Genomic DNA, 21,654 nt, shown 5'->3' on the forward strand with positions numbered 1-21,654 from the left:
TCCTATCATTTTCCCATGACTCTCCACTCTTCATCAAACCTAGCATAAAAATACTCAGCGTTAACCATTTCTTCGGGTCTTCATTTCCTTATGAAGGCTCCCATGTCACCTAAAACTTATATTAAGTAAACGTGTGTGCTTTCCTCCTGTGAATCAGTCCTTGTCTGTTTAAATTTCAGACCCAGCTAACGACCCTAAGAGGGTCCAGAAAAACGTTTTCCTCCCCTGCATGACATTCCTCACCAGAAACCATGTGCTCTAGACGGGGCCACTCCATGATGACCAGGGCTCCAGCACCCCACGTCGATTGGCTTGACTGAATTAAAGTTATTTCTTCAGCCTTCTTGTCTTCTGGCTAAAACCAAATGGTGTGATTTCATGTTCACGTCCTGGTTGTTTTCTTTCAGTCATGGGATCCTAGCTTTCAATTTGAGGAGGTGTGGAGAGAGGAGGCAGACAGGTGATGCATGAACCGTGATCACGTCAGTCCGTGAAACTCAGAGAGAGTTCAGTGAGAAAGGAGGGACCGGCTGAGTTGTGGGGGCCTTCCGGTGTGTGGCATGCTGGGTTGGTGACCTACTCAGTACCCCAGACTTCCTAATGGCTGCTCACTTCCCCTTCTGCATACACATGCTTTCTTTGTTGCGTACTCCATGGCCTAGGATCCCAAATACTGACAAGGTGTCCCCACTCATGAACTGGTGGGTTTTAGTTAATGATTTATCCTTTGAAACACGGAGTCCCAATAGAGGACCGACTCAAGGCTTCCCGAGTCCCTGCTGGCAAACAACAGGATTCTGTAGAAGTAAGTTCTTTTAAGAGAGTCTGTCCTTTGCACTATAATCTGAAACAGCAATGCAGCTTCTTGGGCCATCTTTGTATGTGTGTTCCTCACACACAGAATGAAGTCGGAAGATCAGAGCCCTTGTCTGTCTCCACATTGGATCTCTCGATTGCTAGGCTGGCAGCGAAGTTACCTGATTCTGGTTTATTTGCATTAGTCCTACTAACACGGTTCCAAGTTCTCTAGCTGCCACATTATTTGAACGGGGTCAACTCTGGGAGGGAAAGGCTTGCTTTTCCTTCATGTAACCTCAGGCCTGATTGAATTAAGCATCTCCTCCCGCCCCGATTTATAGTCTGAAAAGTGTTCTCAAAGCAGCCCGTCGGTGTGCTATGTTTTTCAATGAGCTGACATGCAATATGTTAAATTGAAACACCATCCTGAGTGTCTGCTGCCACCCCGAGAGCAGTTCCAACAAGCACATTCGTCTCTGAATATTTAACTGCAAAGGGTCAGATAAATGAGCGGTGATTTCCTTTGGTAACTTAGCCCAGTTCTAGAAGCCAGTGAGAGGCTCTGGGCTCCTGGGGGCTTTCTGCTTTGAGGAAATAATCTTATCAATCTTATTTTATAAATCACAAATTCTTTTTCCCCCAAGATTAACACTAAAACTAAGAAAGCCCTAACATGTAGAGGTGGGAGGGCTAAGAAAAGTAAAGAGGGAAAAAGGAGAAAGGGTGTCACAGCATAACTGCCCTAAGTCTGTTGTCCCCTAGTGACTTTTTTGTTCTAGTATCAGGCCTCAGATGTCCTCCCCAGTTTGACAACCTGACCCCCCAAACTGCTGCCTAAGAATGAATGAAACCAAATTTCCCACAGGAAATGCCCTTTCCTCCTCTCTCAAAGGCTTTAGCCTCAAATGAAAACTGACAAAAGGAACAAATTAGATTAAATTGCAGCGTTAAGGGCTTTGGATTGCTCAGATAAAAGAATCTGCAGAGTTGTTAAGACTAAGCAAATTATCTTCTGCAACCTGGGGGGGAAATACAAAGTTGTCCTTCCTTCTGCTGTTCTTGATGGCCGTGGTGCAGTTTTTAATCGTCATCTGAAGATAATGAGTAGATGGTGGGAGATGGAAGGATTCAGGGAGGGACATCAACCCCAGCGCCCACAGAAACCAGGCAAGTAACACGCATGAGTGAAATTGGATCAATGAGAAATTTGATGGTATCGCTCCAGATTTTTAAACGTTAGCCACTCACCCGATTGAAAAAAAAAAAAAGAACTCCACATCTCCTTCAATGTTTATTGGGCATTTTCTATTTTATAAATCCACGCTGTTATTACCTTCAGTTCACCAATGGGGGAAAAGCGAGTCTCTAAGTGGCAGAAACAACACGTGTCCATGGCTGAGGCCACGTTTCATCCACTGCACTAACCTGCTTGGAGTTTTATAGATAAAGACACTTAGGCTCCCCGGGGTTAACTAATGTGACCAGGATTATAAAAGCGCAGGGTGACTTTTTAAAAATAAATCGTCAAACTACAGAAACTGAGAGTAGAATGGGAAGGAGACATGCTAGGAAAGAAAAGAGAAAGGAAGAAAGAAAGAACTACAAGGAAAAAAGATACGTATGTGCCGTTGTTAGACGATAACAGCCTCGTCCTGATGGCTTCCTAGACCAACAGATGAAGATGTTTCATTGAAAAAAAAAATGAGAATGTTCAAGCATAAATAATGCTGCGTCTATTATTCCCTGTGTTTGAAACCAAACGGTGGAAGAACCTCATCTGTGAGGTTCAAATTTAGTCTCCATTCTGTGATTTATGTAGGCAATGCTGCCCTCCCGTGGCCAACTTCTTAATAACGTAATTCTGTGTTGAAAATCAGAACTTTATGTTCCTGTTTTTCCCAAAGTACTTTGAAGAATTTTGCGCCCATTTAGCATCACATCTGTGTGTTTATTATTTACGTAGCACAATGCCCTCTCACATTTTTATGTCTAACCTGGGGTTGGGTTTGTACCATTTTAACATGTGCTTTAGAGAGCATGGGAGGAAACGAATGGAAAATAAATCACGGTGCGACTGGCCTCCTGAACTTGCAGAATTCCGTTCCTCATGACATAGATGTATTTCTCATGACAGAAAATTTAAAAGTGGTCCAGAACAGAAAATGTTGGAATGCCTTTAATCTGAACACGATCTGACAGAAATGACTACCCCCTTCCATTCTAAAGAAAAGGGTTTATTATATTTGAAGGAAACAATAGATCAGTTCATAAATATGTTTTTAAGGAAAAACAACTGCTCATGGTTGTGAATAGAAAATCACCTTCTGATTCCTGCAAGGACACATCATCTATAATTAGAGAGGTTACGGACCAGGGAGATTGTCAGGGAAGAACTACCACACCAAGAGTAGGCGCGGTGAGGCGATTTTCTCAGACCTGAATGACAACTGTCAGAGCGACTGACTAGACACCTGCTGCTTGCCCCCCAGCCAATGCCATGAGCCCTTGTCCTGGGAGAGGACGCACCTACATGAAACCCACCATGTGGAGAGTGGGTAGACAGCCACCCTCAGGAGAGGAGACGCCTTGTACGGAAACAAAGTTGGGGAGTGTTTTTGGAAGAGGAAGGAATCAGCCACCATTGAGGAGGTCCTTCTTAGGAGTATTGGCAAGTGAAAGAAAAATTTTCACCCAACACATCAATTGTTATTTTCAGTGGAACTCTAAATATAAAAATATTTGGAAGCCAAAAATCAAATATGCAAAGAGTAGATTGAGGCCTGCAAGGCACACTTTACTTGCTAATACACAGAGGGTGCCAAAAAAATGAATACACATTGTAAGCAAGGAAAACTGTATCAAAATCGTAATACTCAATATATACTGATAACAAAAGATGAACACAAGTCACGTTTGGCTTCTGCAATTACAAGCGGTGCTCAAAGTGGTTACCATCAGCGTCCAGACACTTCTGATTATGGCGAACTACTGCTTGAGCAACGTTAACCAAAGTGTCCACTTGTATACATTTTTTTGGCTCCCCCAGTATATGTGGCCTCCACTGGTGTTTTTTTTTTAATCCAAATATTTTACATAAAAATCCAATTACGGGTTTTTCAGTAAAAAAATCAGAAGACACCAGTGGGCCCATTTTCCCACTGGAGCTGAGGAGTGGCTGCTCCCTTTAGATGGAGCATGCCTACTATGGTGTACTCCAGTCTTCACCACTCCCTAATACACACACACACACACACACACACACACACACACACACACACACACACACAGTCCATTTCATTGATTTACAATACTTGTCTGCCATCTTTAGGTCTTTAAGTTATACACCTCTTTGCTCTAGCTCAAAGAAGTGTGATGCACACATTAATTCTCTAGCAGCCACAGAGCTCAGCAAATTTAAATAGCACTTCAATTTAAGGAAAGGAGGGCAAAGTTTGCAAGCACTGATTCTGATTTATCGCTTTCATTTTGTTTATGCTTTTCCTCCATTGTCTCCCTTCATTTTTAACAACTTCCCATAAGGGTTTTAGGGGTTATCTAAGTTAAAAGTTATCTCTAAAGTACATAAAGTTTTGGTAAAGAAAGTTTTTATATAAGTCTATATTTAAAATAATTAAAATAGACTAATGGAAAGCACATTGAATTAGGAAGCAGAAAACCTGGAATCTTATTCAAACCTTTTCCCCTGATAAACTCTATGGCATTAAATAACCCACTTAAACCCTCTTTACCTTTTAATACTCCATAAATAAGAGATAATAATACTTGTTCCTTCTACCTCACTAGGATATTGTAACAATAACCGTAAATCAGACATCTGAGTCTACAGAAGAAATGTATCCTATGAAGACCAAGATAACACTACCATGATGTAGCATTGGATTTAAAGTAAATATTAAAGTGTTATTCAAAGTGGACTTTATGAAAAAGGGAGTTGTTGCTATGTAATCATATCTTTGGAAAGTATACATCAAAATATTAATAATAGTTATATCTAGGTAATGGGATTTGGGATGATTTCCCCCCTTTGGTTTATACCTGTTTGTTTGTTTTTCTTTCCCTATAATGAACATATTTTAGCTGTGTAATAAAAAATATAACAAATAATAATTTCAAAGGCAGCGATTGGGAGGAAGAAAATAAAACTCCTACATTTTCAATTTTAATGGACTTGAATAATCACTGATTTCTACTGCAACCATTTCTAAAATTCCTTTTTATAGTTAGTATATGTTTTATGTTAGAAACCTGAAAAATAGAAAACTCCTGGGAAACATGCTCTAATATATTGCGAGCTAGCAGACAAACTGGACTAGTCAAAGTGAAATTTAATTAGCTGTTTTGTGCCTCCCCCTTCCTGGTATTCATCTGATCAGAGTCAATTAGGCAGACTGATCCAAGCCCTGCAGGAAGTTTAACTCTCTGGTTCGCCTTTTATTACAGACGAGGCGTGTGCAAACTGCTGTGCCTGCGTTTCCACATCAGCCACGTGGGGTTCGCGTTCCTAATATCCTCTAGTCATTTTTGCCCTTTGCAGAGAAACTGTCACTATACTCTGGGATTGAAGATCACTGTAAACCAGTGGTTCCTAAAACTGAGGGTGAAACTGCTCCCCAGGGGACATCTGGCCATGATTGGACACATTTTTGTTGTCACACTGGAGGAGCATGCTACTGGCATCTAGTGGGAAGAGACCAGGTTGCCACTAAATATCCAGTCATACAAAGGAAGGTCCCTGCAACAAAGAATTAGTAATAAGGGGTTGAGAAGTCTTGCTTAAATGAAAAATGCTCTAAGTTCATATATAGTATCGTTAGGATCTTTCTGGAATCACAGGGGAGAAGGTTATCTATTTGGGCCTAATAATCAAAATGGGGGACGTGGACATCATCTGATAATGTGAACACTGTCTGATAATTTGCTATTTCACAAAATACTTGCTAGTCCTTCTCATTCTAGCCATTGCTTACTATCAAATGAGATTATTTCTTCTTAACATTGCATGTATTTAAACTCCGTGGAGGGTGACACTACAAAGAAAAACCAGGCAAAGAGTTGTGAAGAACTCAGTGTGTCACCCTTTACATATCTCTCTAGCCAGGAGGATGAGCGAAAGAATGAACCAACTGCTTTGCTGGAATAAAGCAAAACCCACACCTACAACATCAAGTATGCTGATGAGACATCACTCCTTTCAAATTCAGAAAGAAAAATACTCTCAACCAGAAATGTGAAAGCTCAGGGCTGCATAAATTAAAAAGGAATTTTAGAAAACGTATTCTGAAAAGCAGTATTCTTAACAAAGGAAGATCAATTCCACACAAGAATTTTAAAAGCACTCAGGTTAAAGTAAAACAAAAGCAAGAAGATATATTTACACACAAGTGCTGTAACTGTTTTCCTTGGGAAATCACTCTCCAGAAATTTCTCTAAATAGGAAAATAAAAGGGTTTTAAATGCATTCTCGGATTTGTTTATTAGTGTGAATTATTGTTCCTTTTTCGGTTTGCAAACAATACGCGTATAAGACAAAATGGGGCTTCATCAGTCAAGGAATTATTCAGGATAAAAATTAGCAAGTTATTTTCTGGGGGTAAAATTTTTTTACTCGCTTTTAAAAATCCTATCACCACTCTATCTAGAGATAAGTTATGAACTAAGAACTGGAAAAAGAGAGAGCGATAACTCATGGAATCTATGTCTTTATTGTCTTTGAGCTGAATCTTTCATATTAATTATTAATATGTTATATTCATAATAGTCATTATAATCAAAACTCATTTGCCTGATTATTCCCTTTTTGACCCATAGGTCACAGAGCATCCTACTTATAACTTTGGTTCGGGAGGAAATTGAAAAAGGGAAAGAACACAAAATAGCCTCTTTTCTCTGTTGATTAACAACCTGTGTTGGGCCTCGAACCCCTGACCTCACTCTTTGGATTTGGTGCAACAGAGAGAGGGAGCTGGACAGTCTGGAGATGCCTGGGCAGAATATTGGCCAAGTATGTGGTTCTAGCTCTCATGTAGCTTAGATACCAGCTACCAAGAGGGAAAACTAGATGCGGGATTAGTGAAAGCCTAATAAAATTCATTTCAAACTACTGCAGGGTAGGGTCAAGAGTCCTGGGGTGAATCCAAAAAGGAACATGTGTGAGAGTTGAAATCAACATCTCTGCTAGCAGGTTCCATCTGGTCACTTTGCTTGACACTCAGCTCAGGAGCCCGTCACACTGGTTCACGGCATTCAGCCTGCAGAGCTGTTTCTCTCAGCCTCTGAAGCCACCTTAGCAGCTCCTTTTGTCTCCTCTGGCCCAGTGAAAGATGTGAACACACACACAAGCAAAATATGTGAGGAGCAGGGGAAAGGAGAGAAGGTAGAGGAGGGGAATGGGAGGGCAGTGGAGGGGATGACAATGGAAACACTCACGAAAACATACACCGGAGAAAAACAAGCCTGTACTTCTAGACTGATTCTATTTTACTTCTAAATAAACAATTAGAAATACTATATAATAGTAGCCCACTTTTACTGAGTATTTAAAGTTCTTTCTAAACACTTTGCTTATATTAACTCAATCTCCACACCAGTCTTCTGTAGTTTGTACCACTATCACCCCACTTTACAGATAGGGAAACTGAGGCACACAGGAAACTGGTACACAGCTAGTAAAAGACAGACCTGGAAGAGAAATCCAGGTGGTCTGATTTCCAAACCCATTCATGCTCCTTACTGTCTTATGTAGCCTCGCACGTACCCAAAACCTACACTGCAGGGTTACTGTTATATCCCGTATGCTATAAAGAAACTGAGAAGCAGAAAGGATGTGTGACCATCCAACAAATGATGATGCAATGAGAATCCAAGTGTCTAATGCCCCCATTATGTTCTTCTGCACCACTGGTCACATTTAAAGCAAATAATTTAATGAAAGCACCCCTGGAAACAAATTAACATTATGTACATTAACATTATGAATAAATAGAAAACAAAACATACATGAAGAAGATAATATACTCTTTATATCAGTCGGATCTTTGTCTAATTATTTTATAGATATGAATGCCTAAAATTGCAACTATAAGCCCCTCAAAGGCAAGAGTATATATTTCGTTTGTAAATATCCCAGTAAATTGAAGTATGCTTAAAAATTACTGGTAACATGAGTCAATCAATCATCCACTTTGTTGAGTGTCTACCATTAAGTGCATCTGGAGATGACAGGTCATAAGAAAAATAATTAATCCTAACTTGTGTTTAATGGCAAACAGAATAAATGAAATACTTTTAAAATCAAGAATAAAAGCATTCTCCCCTTATCAGGGGAACTCGATGCTATCTGGGGTGGCAAAATACCCAGTTAAAAACCTTCCCCTCTCCTAGATTTCCTTATGGTTCAAGATGGCCTTGGAAATCAGTGCTGTCTCAGTACAGATGGAAGCAAAAAATCGCAAGGTGGAGATTCCCGGAAACCAATCCACAGCCTCTGCCTTTCACCGGTTCACCACTTCCTCCCCCTTTTTCACGCTGGGAGCATAACCACGAATGCCTGGCAGTGGGCCAAGCCTACGATGCAGTGGGAAGGAGCTCAGGTCCCCAGTGCCTTCCTCAGGCACCAGCACACGCTCTGGAAGGCCGTGCCCAGATCCCTGGTCACATAAGGAAAACATCCCCCTTCTTGCTCTAGGCCAAAGAAGCCAGGTCTCTCGGCCCTGGAGCTGAACATAATCCTGACTGATGGTGAGTGCTCACTGGGTCTGTCCCTTTTCTCCCCTCACTAGTTTTGAGGAACACACACCTGCTAATTCTGCCTATTACATGGCCACAGGCCAAGATATGAGAAAAAAAGGAAAGAAAAACTAAAAGAGAAACAATAAAACATTGATAATCACACATTATGTAACTTTTACAGGTTTGATTATTTGGGGAAATTATTTGGAATGAAAAGAGTAGATTTGTTATAACATTTGTTTCCTGCAATGTCCCCCCATCTGTCTGTTTTTACACCCCATGTTGATGAGCTCACTGTTCGTGTTGCTTTCCTCTTACAGTTTCTTTAACATGAGGCTTTTGAATCATCTCCCACTAGACTTTTCCGGTCAACTTCAATTATTATTTCTCGCTCCAAAATGAAACTCTACCATGACATGTAGGATCTTCTGGACCACAATGGATTTGAAAGTTTATGTAGTTTATTCTTAGAGTTGACAGCTTTATCTCTCCTAAATCATAGCTGTTCCGCTAAAAAAGTTTTCATGTACCTACTAAGGAGTGCATTGAAGTAACTGCTTAAAAGGTGTTGCTAAAGGAACTAACATATTCTCTCAGGTGTTCAAGCCGTATCCTAAGCATCACTTAGTCATATAGCAGAAGCAAAAATATTGAAATCAAGCTCAACATTTTTTAAAGACGTTACATATATTTGAACTTCATGGAAGTTAAAAACATCACAAGGTTAAATAAGTTATTTTTTAAAAGAACTTTCAAAGTTGAAATGTCAATATATCATTGGTTCTTCACAGTTATTCACATATCTCAAGTGAAAACACCAGCTCACTTTGTTTAACTGCTTCATTATTGACACCCAAAAAAAGTTGGTTTGGGATTAGGAGTTACCAGAATGATGGCTTTCTTTGCCCCAAACATCAATACTCTTCACCTTTTAATGTGTGGACCTAACTTTTAACTTAGTCATGGGGGAAAAAAAGGTTCCAAAATAAACTTACTAAATGAAGAACCAAACTCAGAAAAAAAATTGCCTGGCATTTATTCAAGTTATATAAGCTCATAAATAACTAGGATATGAAGCTTAAGGCTGATGAATTACTGTGTAGCATGGGAAATTTATTTTCTAGGACAGTCTCTGGCTTTCAGATGCCTAAATTCCATACATCTCTTAAATACAAATGATGGTGCCAGCCAGATGACTCCAAAAACTCTCCTCTCCTCTCCACCGTCATTATTTGATTTCTTTCTCCTTCTCTCTCTCCTCTCTCCTCCTCCTCCCCAACGATAACCTTTGTAAGTGATCGCAGGACAGATCTGTAGGCCCAGTAGAGGAGGAAACAAAGGAGAATATGAGGGAGGAAAGAGTAAGCCTTCATCATCCATTTCTTCTGTCCATTACAATTTCTGACATCACTGGTGGGAGGTGGGGGACCGTCCTATCACAGCACACAAGCTCCTTCATGTTCTGGCTCTTTTCTGCCATTGTCTAAACAGTTGACTATTCCCAGAAAGACCCTCCCCAGCTCAGTTTGAGCATCAGCCAGTGTGGAGTAGGCTGCTCCCCGAGCTCCTAGGCTGTGCATTCTTCCCACGTACCTTTTTGCATATAACATCTTCCTCTCTACATAGTGAGCAACTTGAAAGCAGAAAATTTTTTCATCTGTATTTTCAGGGCCTAGGAGCCTTGCTCAGTGATTGGCTCAAAAAAACAGGTGGTGCCTAAAAAATATTTGTTGTAGCACGAAAAATGGGAATGAATGGCCCAGGACTTTTGCAATTGCCTCATCCCAGAGCCCAACTCTAGTTCTTGCTCCACTCTCCCCCCATCGAAAGTTACTCTTCCATAGTAAAGAAGGAAGATGAAGTTAATTAAGCTGCTGAGATCCAGAGTTACCAGCTATGTGCACCTTTGTCTCTAAATGGATAAGAAGAAGTGGCAGGGTATCACAGCAGAGGCCCAGACTTTCATGACATGGGTGGGGCTTTGTAAATGAACAAAGGTAAAAGTATGGCTATAGATAATAACAGTCAACAGTTAGTCAGCTTTTATTCTGTCTAGATAACATGCTACGTCTATGGTAACTTTTAATTCTTGAATCAACTCTATAAGGTCTTCATGTAATTCCTGAATTAGAACAAAGAAACTTTCTCTAATCCATTCATACACACGCAACAGATTTCTACCAGGCATGAAAAAAAATAATAAGTGTGTACATGTGGAATCTAAAAAACTGAACTCAAAGAGACAGAGTATACACTGTGGTTCCTAGAGGAGGCGGTAGGGGGTGGGGGAAATGGATGGTCAGAAAGTGCAAACTTCCAGTTATAAGATAAATAAGTTCTGGGAAGCTAATGTATTAGGCTGGTGCAAAAGTAATTGCGGTTTAAAAGCTTAAAAATAATTGCGGAAACCGCGATTACTTTTGCACCAACCTAATACAACATGGTAACGATAGTTAACAATACCATGTTGTATGTTTGAAAGTTGCTAAGGCAACAACTATTAAAAGCTCTCATTACAAGGAAAAAAATTGTAACTATGTGAGGTGATGGATATTAACTAAACTTATTGTGGAGATGGTTTTGCAATATATACATGTATCAAATCATTATGTTGTACACCTGAAACTTATACAATGTTACATGTCAATTATATCTCAATAAAACTGGAAAAAATAGAGCTGCTTCCAAAAGTAAAAAACAATACTACGTGTGCGGACTAGGTAGGAGCATAGAAAAATGTATAGTGAGAATAGTAACATAATAGCCATATGCCCAATAATCTACAGCCGTTCGAACATGTCAACATAACAAGGACTAAAAAGGAATGACCAGAAATGAGACCACTTGGGTTGGAAGGATAAGTAATGTCTTTTTTAAATATGTTGTTATTATTGTTGTTAAAAACCTGTAATATAATTTAAAATGTACTTTTAATGAATTGGACTTATGTTTCAATGAATATCAGGACCAACACATATTGGAGACTGTTCGAGAATTCTTAAAATTCTTAACTTTCCTTTTTGCCTTTTATTTTTAGTCTCTGCCTTTTCTCCCCAAATCCCCAAGCTGAGTACTCACTTCAGACACTGAGAAGAGCAAAGGAGAAGAATTAACTCTTGTTGAGTTCACAGGGAGACTGGGGGTGGGTGGGGGACTACAGGGGAGAGAGGGGAGGGGTGGGTATCTTAACCTCAACCTCCATCTCTCCATCAGCGACAAACAATGCTGCCTCCATTTTGTGAAAAATGACATATAAACACATCTTCAAATCCTTCCTTCCAACCAAATCAGCATCCCTAAACCCTGCCTATAAGGAAATTCTGGAGTCCAGTGGCGGAGTGTCTCCTGTGTGGCAGACAGAAAAGGATCTGTGGCCTTTTTCTATCGTGGAACAAAGGACAGAGACCTCCCTTTTGAGTGACGACCCTGAAGCTGACCAAGAATCAAGAGTTGTTCCAATTCAGAGATTTGCGCTGGCAGGTTTGCCTCCCACCCCACATCTCCTGGCCCCAAATTCCCAGACCATCCACCCACAGAAACACATATCCCAGACTGTCCTGCCAGATTTGGATCCTACCCCTGCCAACCCTGACAGACTCAGAAATGTGAGAATCCCTGACCCCAAAACCTGGCTGGAAAGGGAGGTTGGGGGCAGGTCAGGGCAAGGCAGCCAGGGCGAGGATCTGTTCCTGACTCTCTAACTCAGAACCAACTTTCCCAGGGAACTACTTCTTGATCTTGCTGATGTCTTTCTGTTGATCAAATAGGTTGTAAATTAACAGGTTTGTGTGAAGAGATCAGACAAACCTCGGCTTGGCCTTTAGACCACGTGCTTAAATGTCTCCTTCAAGAAGTCCATGGTCAGTGCCAAAGAATCAATTATAAATGGGCATTTGAAACCCAGCTGCTCCTAACTGACCCTGTCCATACAGTCAGTATGAGTGAAGGAGATGGGGGTCATTGCCAGAAGCTTTTAGAAGACAATTTTTAAATCGTTTATTGTCATGGCCCTGTTTTCTTGCCATATGCTCTTTTCCAGATAAATACATGCTTAAACAGGATTTAACTAATTTTTTTTTTATTCAGATTTTTAAAAATAGATAAATAAAACATTGCAGATATAGTTAAAGCCTCCCAAAACTCCTCTATGATTTCATAAACAGACCTCATTCTTTCAGGGGTGATTGTCCTGAATTTGGTGTTTCTCATACCGTGCATGATTGTAAATTTTCACTACATATGTATGTGTCCATCAGCAACGTAGAGTTTTATTTGGCACACTTTCAAACTTGACATAAATGCTACAAGGGATTTTCGTCTCTTTTACTCAGTTTTTGCTCAACACTGTTTGTGAAATTTATTCATATTACCATGGCTCTAGTGGATACTTATTATAGTATTTTATTACTGTTACTATGCACTATAGCATTTAATTGTAGTGTTCTATTATATAAAGCTTTCATAATTTGTTCCTTAATTCTCCTGAGGAGTGGAATAGCTGGGTGATAGAGTATGAACATTTTTAACTTTAAAGAGAACGTTGGTAATGTCTAATAAAGCAGTTGAACCAATTTATAACTCCTGCTCGCAAGGGTTGCGAGTTCCTGAGGTTTCACATCCTCAGAAACACTTGGTATTGTCAGACTCTTTAATTTTTGCTCATGTGATGGAGGTGACATGTAATCTCATTTTGGGCACGATATTTATTTACAGATTGAAGAGGGTTTTTGTTTTGTTTTGTTTCCAAAATGCTTGACACCTTCAAGCCACCACTGCTGAGCTCACAACTATGTCACAGTAGCACCAAGACATTACACGACTGTTAACTCTCATTTTCTCACAAGTGTGTAGTGGAGTTTTCTGGAGGCTACCTGACATGTGATACTGCAACAGACTGTGTGATCATCCAGCTGTCTTCAATTAAGCCAGACATTAAGGAGATCTGCAAAAAATGGAAAGCAAGGCCACTCTCCCAATTACTTTTGTCTTGGAAAAAATGCTTATTTTTCATTCTGTGGTTCAACCACTTTATTAGACATTATCAAACTTCTCTTTCAAGTTAAAAGTGTCCACATTCTACCACCCAGCTATTCCACTCCACGGGAGAATTAAGAAACAAATTATGATAGTTTTAAATAATAGAATACTACAACTAAAAAAATGTGTTAACATATAATGGGTTTTTATTGTTCTGATATGAATTAATAAATATTTCAGTTTTCATTTATAATGTGGTAAGAATCACTAGATAAATATATAAACAGAAGCTCTTTGGGGTCCTCAGTAATGTTGAAGAGTGGAAATGGGCCCTGTTGAAACCAAAAAGTTTGAAAGTCGCTGATATAGGGCATACTCTTTTGCTGTCATTTCCCACTTAAATTAATGACCGCCAACTTTTAAAAGGTGCTTCCCTCCATGGGCCAGCATTACTGCCTGAGGGTCACTTTTCCTTTGACCCTGTAAAGCAGGTGCTATGATGGGCCCCACTTGAGGGACCGTGAGCTGAGGCGGGGGCAGCTGGGCAGCACGCCTGAGGTCAGGCACTGGGGTTGGAGTCCAGCCTTGCTGCCTCCAGAGGCTCCCCTGCTTATCACCATCACCACCATGCTCGTTCCTCCCTCTTTACCAGCTCCAGCTTTCTTCCCTTTGTCATTCTCTCAGTCAGCCATCTTGAAACCATCTACTCATCTTTGTATCACCCTCTCCTTTTTCCTTGACATGATCTGAATTTTCTTCCCAAGGCAGCAGAGAAGTGAGGGGCTCAGAGGCTGGCTTCCTGGAGCTAGAACTGCAATAAGTGTGGTCAGGCCCCAGGCTTCCAAGCAGCCGAGCTAGGAGCCAAGGGAGAGTCACAGGATAGAGGCCTGGAAACTGACACCCTCCCCCTGCCCCCAAATGGGCAGAGCTGAGAGGGGAAAATATTTGCTAGACAAGTTCTAGAAAGAAAGACTACGAAGGCCCAGGAATGGATTTGTTTGCCTCAGGCCAATAGGTAGGGAGGAAGTGTTAACATGAGACATCTGCCTATTAGTCATGTCTGTCTCTTAATCTCTATTCCTACTCACTGACTTGCTTCATTCAGCAAATACAATGGTTTAATAAGTGGGTTGTGACTGCATAAAATGACAACTAACATGTTTTGGTGTGAAAGGACTCAGGTGCCTAGAAATGGGGCTGAAGAGGACGAGGCGACCCTGCTCATGAAGCACTTTGTAATCTGAGTTTGGATTTTACATGGAAGGCTTTAGCAAGGGAGTTACATGCGCAGATTTGCTCTTTACAAAGATCCTCTGGCTGCAGAGCGGAGAATGGATTGCAGGGGAACAAAGTAGGAGGCAGAAAATAATGGGGCCTGGAATTACCATGGGACTAGTGGGAATGGGTAAAATCAAGTGATGGAGGGGCAGGAAACAAAGATGCAAATGTTTCCGGTATGCCAAGAATTTGGGCCATAGCCTCCTAACTAGATTTCTCATCACCAGGCTTTGTTCCCTCCCAATCAACCCTGAGGATCACCACCAGGCTAAGTAAGCGTCCTTAAATAAAAAAAATAGTCATGGGAATATAGAGTACAACATAGGGAACCCAAGTATAGTCTATAAAAGTCAAATAACTATGTACAGTATCAGATGGGTAATAGACTTATTGGGCTTTGTGAAGTATATAAATGGCTAATCACTATGTTGTTTTGTACACTTGAAACTAAACACACACATATACATATGTACATACATAAAATAAAATAAAATAAAACAAAGTAAAATAAAAATACCACTTACCACATTGAGGAGTACCAGACAGATGACTGATTAAGTGCATTGGCTCTATAGCCAAACAGCCTGAGTTCAAATCCTACCTCAGCCACTTTACTGTGCCCAATTTCCTCATCTAAAAAATTAGAGACTGGGGGAGAAGATCCAAGATGGCAGAGTAGATAAACATGTACATGTTCCTTCCGTGAACTCATTAAAATTACAACTATATTATAGAGCAACCAACCTGGAGAACCATCTAAAGTCTAGCTGAACAGAAGTTTTATAACTCAGGATATAAAGAAGTCACATCAAGACTGGTAAGAGGGGCAGAGACGTGGAACAGGCTGGCCTCAAACCTCCATGTGACAGTTGAGAATCAGGAAGGATATCTCGGCCATGGAGGCTCCCCTCAGAGGAGTGAGAGACCCCAGCCCTACACCGCCCTCCCCAGTCCGGAGTACTTGTTCTCGGAAGAGGAGCCCTCACAACATCTGACTGTGAAAAACAGTGGAGATTCCAACCATCTGGGTAGGGTGGAAGGCTGTGGGAAACTCAAACATACATTTACACGATCTGCGCATGGACTCTCTCTCTCCCAGGCACTCACCTGGGCTCCTGTGGAGGGACGGTGACTCGGGAGGCATTGGAGGCTGAAGGCGGGTAGACTGAGGTATGTGGCTCTTGGCAAGGGCTGGAGGACAGTTGACACTTTCCCTGTATGGGATCCTTCTCCTGTGCAGCTGGCAGGCAGCCGGCAGGCAGATGCCATCTTTCCTGTGTTGAGCTCTCCCCCTATCATGGCAAAATCTGAATCTGATTGGTCTGTTCAGATCTGCTGGTCCACCTCTCCCAACCACCCCAATGCCACAGGCAATTCCATGAGAGCAGCCAGCACTGCCCACAATGCACTCTTTCTTAGAAAGCTGTTGGAGTACATGGGCCCCAGGTGGGTGGTGACTGGCCTCGGTGTGCTCTGAGACATTTGCTGAGTCGCTCCAGGCTCAGCACTGGCACCAAACCAGAGTCTACATTAACCTGGTGACCACAGCTCTTCCCACTCTAGTGACTCCCTGAGACACTGCCTCACCCAACTCATGTACCACATGAGGCTTCATCAGTGGCTGAACCTTAAGGAAGCCAGCAGGTGGCAGCAGGCCTTGGGGTGTCCTGTCTTTTTGCAGAGCTACCACAGACCCTGTACTAGTGGCAGCCGTCCTTGGTCCACAGTGTGGCCTCTCCCACATGCCTCCAACTTTAGGAGAGGCAGCGAACAACCACAGATCACTTTGTGGCTCCTACCAGGTAGTCCCCAGCCAGCCACAGGCAGTGGGTCACCTGGGCCTGCACTGGAGTCCCTCCTAAGAGGCCCCAGAACCAACATACTTGGAAGTTAGCTTCAGACCACAGCACAGCACTGCTAAATTGGCCCCATAAGTGGCACACAAAAAGGGTGGTCTCAACAGACAGCAGAGCCCACTGGGGTGGATCCTACTCAGTGGAATAAGCCTTCTGCATAGCAGCCCATAAGCTCTCATTGTGGCCAAACCCCACAGCCAGTCAGCCTGAGGACCAAGGCCACCCACAGATGTGCTAATAGCAATCCAGGTTCAACTATCACAGGGGAGTACATACAACCCACACAAGCGACACTCCAGGAGGACCCAGAGCAAGTGACCAGGGAGACTGTGCCAGGACCCCACAGGGCACCTACTACATAAGGCCACCTGACCAAGACTGACGGACATAGCAGATCTACCTAATATATAGAAACAAACACAGAGAGGCAGTCAAAATGAGGAAACAAAAAACTACACCCCAAATGAAAGAAAGGGAGAAAACTCCAGAAAAAGAACTAAATGAAATGGAGGTAAGCAACCTACCAGAGACAGAGTTCAAAACAATGGTTATAAGGATGCTCGAGGAACTTAGTGAGAACTTCAACAGAGAGAGCAAGCATTAAAAAGGACATAGAAACCATAAAAAACGACCAGTCAGAAGGAAAGAATACAATAACTAGAAGGAATCACCAGCAGACTAGATGAAGCAGAGGACTGAATCAGCGATTTGGAAGACAAGGTAGCAGAAAACACCCAATCAGAACAGCAAAAAGATAAAAGAATCCAAAAAAATGAAGATAGTTTAAGAGACCTCTGGAACAACATCAAGCATAACAATATTCGCATCATAGGGGTACCAGAAGGAGAAGAGAGAAAGGGATTGAGAACCTATTTGAAGAAATAATGACTGAAAACTTCCCTAACCTGGCGAAGGAAATGGACATATAAGTCCAGGAAGCACAGAGAGTCCCAAACAGGATGAACCCAAACAGGACCACACCTAGACACATTATAATTAAAATGGCAAAGGTTAAAGACAGAGAGAATCCTAAAAGCAGCAAGAGAAAGGCAACTAGTAACTTATAAGGAAGCCCCTATAAGATTGTCAGCTGACTTCTCAACAGAAACTTTGGAGGCCAGAAGGGATTGGCACAAAATATTCAATGTGATGAAAAGCAAGGACCCACAACCAAGGAAACTCTACCCAACAAGGCTATTATTTAAAATCAAAGGACAGATAAAGAGCTTCCCAGACAAGAAAAAGCTAAAGGAGTTCATCACCACCAAACCACTATTACAAGGAATGTTAGGGGGACTTCTTTAAAATGGAAAAAAAAAGATCAAAATTATGAATAATAAAATGGCAATAGCTACATATCTATCAACAATTACTTTCAATATAAATGAATTAAATGCTCCAATCAAAAGACATAGGATGGCTGAATGGATAAGAAAAGAAAACTCTTACATATGCTGCCTACCAGATACTCACTTCAGATTAAAAGACACACACTGATGGAAAGTAGAGGGATGAAAAAGTTATTTCATGAAAATGGAAAAAAAAAATACCTGGGGTAGCAACACTTATATCAGACAAAAGAGACTTTAAAACAAAGTCTACAACAAGAGACAAAGAAGGACCCAGTAATCGCACTTCTGGGTATTTATCTGAAGAAATCCAAAATGCTACTTCGAGGGGACATGTGTATCCATATGTTCATTGCAGCATTGTTTACAATGACCAAGATGTGGAGACAGCCTGGGTGTCTGTCAATGGAAGAATGGATAAAGAGGAGATGGTACATATATACAACGGAATATTGCTCGGCTATGGAAGGGAATGGTTACTGTTTCATGCAGCAGCATGGATGGACCTGGAAGGTACTATGCTGGGTGGAATGTCAGACAGAGAAAGACAGTTGCAACATGATTTCACTGATATGTGGAATCTAAAGAACAAAATGGACAACAAAGCTAGAAATAAACTCTTAGATACAGAAAATATTTTGATTGTTGCCAGATGGGAGGGGCGTTAGGGGTGTTGGTGAAAAAAGAGGAAGGGATTACAAAGTATGAATTGGTTGTTACAAAGTAGTCATGGGGATGTAGGGTAGAGCATAAGGAATATAGTCAATAGTATTGTAATAACTATGTATGGTGTCAGACGGGTACTAGATATGTTGGGGTGATAGATGGGAGGGGGTTGGGGGTTAGGGTGAAAAAGGTGAAGGGATTAAGAAATACAAGTTGGTAGTTACAAAATAGTCATGGGGATGTAAAGTAAAGCACAGGGAATATAGTCAATAATATGATAATAACTATGTAGAGTGCCAAGTGGATACTAGAGTAGTCAGGGGGATCACTTCTTAAATTATATAAATGTCTAATCACTATGCTGTACACCTGAAATTAATATAAAAAAAATGTTGAATTTCACCTATAATTAAAAAATTTAAAAGGGAGAAAAGGTGAAGGGGAATACGAGGTCCAAATTTCTAAGTATGAAACAAATAAGTCACGAGGATGTAATGTACAGCATAGGGAATATAGTCAGTAATATTGGCATAGCTTGGTAGAATGTCACATGGTTTCGGGACTTGTGGTGATCACTTCTTTACGTATATAAATGTTGAATAATTATTGTGTACCCCTGAAACTAATATAATATTGTATGTTAGCTATATTTTTAACAAAAATCTTTTTTAAAAATGAGAGACTGAAAATAGTGTTTCCATCACAGGATTGCTGTGGCATCTATTGCGTATGTCAGAGCACTTGTAACATTACCTATGTATGGTAATCCTTCAATAGAAAATTAATTACTATTATGGCATTCTTCCATTCAGAAACCTTTAATAGAAAACATCCTATTTTCCATTTGCTAGCATTCCGAGGCCTAACTCCCTAGATCCTTCATAATCCAGGCCCACCACACTACTCAGCCTTGTTTAATTCTATTCCCTCATATTGTCCCATAAATATACCACATACAGCACCTTCGTGCCTTGCTTATGCCGTTTCCCTCATTTCAAATGCCTTTCTTTCCCCCATCTACCTTCCACAATACTTCTGTCCCTGAAATGCTCATCACCACTTCTAGAAAAATGACTCCAAATGCAGTGACTGGTGACCATACCCTGTATAATCATTTCCCCCCCAAGCAGGACAGCATGTCATTCTGACCAGGAGGCTATCATTCCAAATAACTCACAAAGCCACTCATGCTTGTACCTGTCACTGCTATCTAAATGCTAAGCACTCATAGAAGGCCCAGAGCATAAACCTGTCTTTCCCATGCTTCGTGGAGCACTATAAATAAAAGCCCATAAATAAAAAATAACTGCGGTGCAAGTTAACGTCTCACCGCGAATATCAGCTATGAAATATTTAGAGGCTCTTTTGGGTTATTAAACAAAACCAATGTTGTGTGTTAAAAGGAGATAGTACCAAAAATATATGAATTAACTGACCAAACTATATTTTAGGGGAAACAAAGTCTTACCCTAAAGCATATGTATCCTTTTCCACTTCACATCCCTTTGTTTTTATGGCTTTATTGAGGTATGAGGGACAAACAATAGACGGCACAAATTAAAGTACACAACTTGGTAAATATCATGTTCTTTCACCACAAAGCATTAATAACAATCAGCGCTTGTACTAGACTGCTTAAAATTCTCGTACGTGTTCCAACATGATAGTGTAATGATAAAATCCAAGTTTGTCTACACTGAAGCTTTCCACACCTACAAGTTACTAATTCACCTACAAATTCCCCTTGGTTGGGAAAATGTGTTCCAGAATTTGAAATTCAGAAACAAAAAGAATTTCTTTTTTTAATGGAAAATGATAGCTTTGCATTTTCAACCAGTACACTGGAGGTACTTAATTTGCTTTGAGCTAGAAATAAAAGATTTGCTCTAAATTGGGCCGCTCCTTAACTATGATATCTCTATAGATTGCACTCAGTTCAGTAGAAAGAGTGTGTTGAGAGACAGGAAACCTTCCCTCCATGTTCTCAGAGAGGTTCGCAGAGGTTCAGAGTGGGAGAGTGCATCCAAATGGCATCATGCACCACACCCTGGCAAATGTTTATTTGTTATTGACTCACTTATTCAACCAACATTTACTGAGCCCCTGCTTTTTACTGGGCTGGGCACTCCAACCCCATCAGCAGCTTACAAAAGTATAGGAAGTTAGCTGCTAGGGGCTGCGAAGGAACCCAGTTACCATTTACTCCACCATGATGGCCCAGTCTATATGTTTTGGTTTCTGACTCAGTTTCCCAGATTCTTCTTAACTTCTCAATATTTTCTCACTGAGAATATTCCTTCTGAAACTGAAATATTTCCTGGAGTTCTAGCCTGCTTGGATTAGGCCCAATTGCCAACCCCTTTCCCCAAGAACTGGCTCTTACTCCTGAGCCCATAACTGCTGGCTAATGCCCAGTTGTGAATGGACACGTCATCCAAACCTGCCTGACTAAGAATCACCTTGGGCACTTGTCAGAATTATAGATTCCTAGGCCCTCAGAGACTCCGGGGGAAGGGAGGCTTTCCAGATGAGGAAAGTGAGGCTCCGAAAAGATGAAATTATAAACTCAAATCCACACACGTGAGTGCAGAGCCAGGAGCAGACCCCAGCTCCATTCGATCCCACCTTCTTTTGCGTTATAATTAGAAAATGGGGCCATATTTGCTTCAGCCCCACCCCCTTTCTTCCATCACAACCTCCTAGTCCACTTCCTGGAGTCATACACTTCTTCAGTTTCTTCAAGAATGTATCCTGTGTCACAAACTCAAATACCCACGACAGACAGAAGATCGCAGTACATGATTGAAGCAGGACGGGTGGCAGGGCATATGCAACATCCGCCGAAGGAGGGGACTCTGGAAAACTAGAGTCCTTCCATGTCCAGGTTACTCAGCTCCCACCAGCTGTTTCCCAGTGAGAATGTGGGCCCAGCTTCACTGAAAGATCTAGATTTTCAGGTGAAATCTCAAAATGTCACTCCC

At 41.2% G+C, this 21,654-nt stretch overlaps 1 long non-coding RNA gene across 4 annotated transcripts in view; it reads right to left on the bottom strand.

Moving 5' to 3' along the window:
- The window catches only part of LOC109445030 (uncharacterized), a 282,305-nt gene that overhangs the window by 227,102 nt on the left and 33,549 nt on the right, over positions 1–21,654 (bottom strand). For all 4 annotated transcript variants that reach the window (XR_012489430.1, XR_012489437.1, XR_012489447.1 and 1 more), the window contains one exon: positions 15,910–16,094. This is a non-coding gene — a long non-coding RNA (uncharacterized LOC109445030). The remainder of the gene's footprint in view (positions 1–15,909; positions 16,095–21,654) is intronic.

Source organism: Rhinolophus sinicus, linkage group LG01 (assembly GCF_036562045.2).
Source record: "Rhinolophus sinicus isolate RSC01 linkage group LG01, ASM3656204v1, whole genome shotgun sequence".
In the NCBI taxonomy this organism is placed as follows: Eukaryota; Metazoa; Chordata; class Mammalia; order Chiroptera; family Rhinolophidae; genus Rhinolophus; species Rhinolophus sinicus.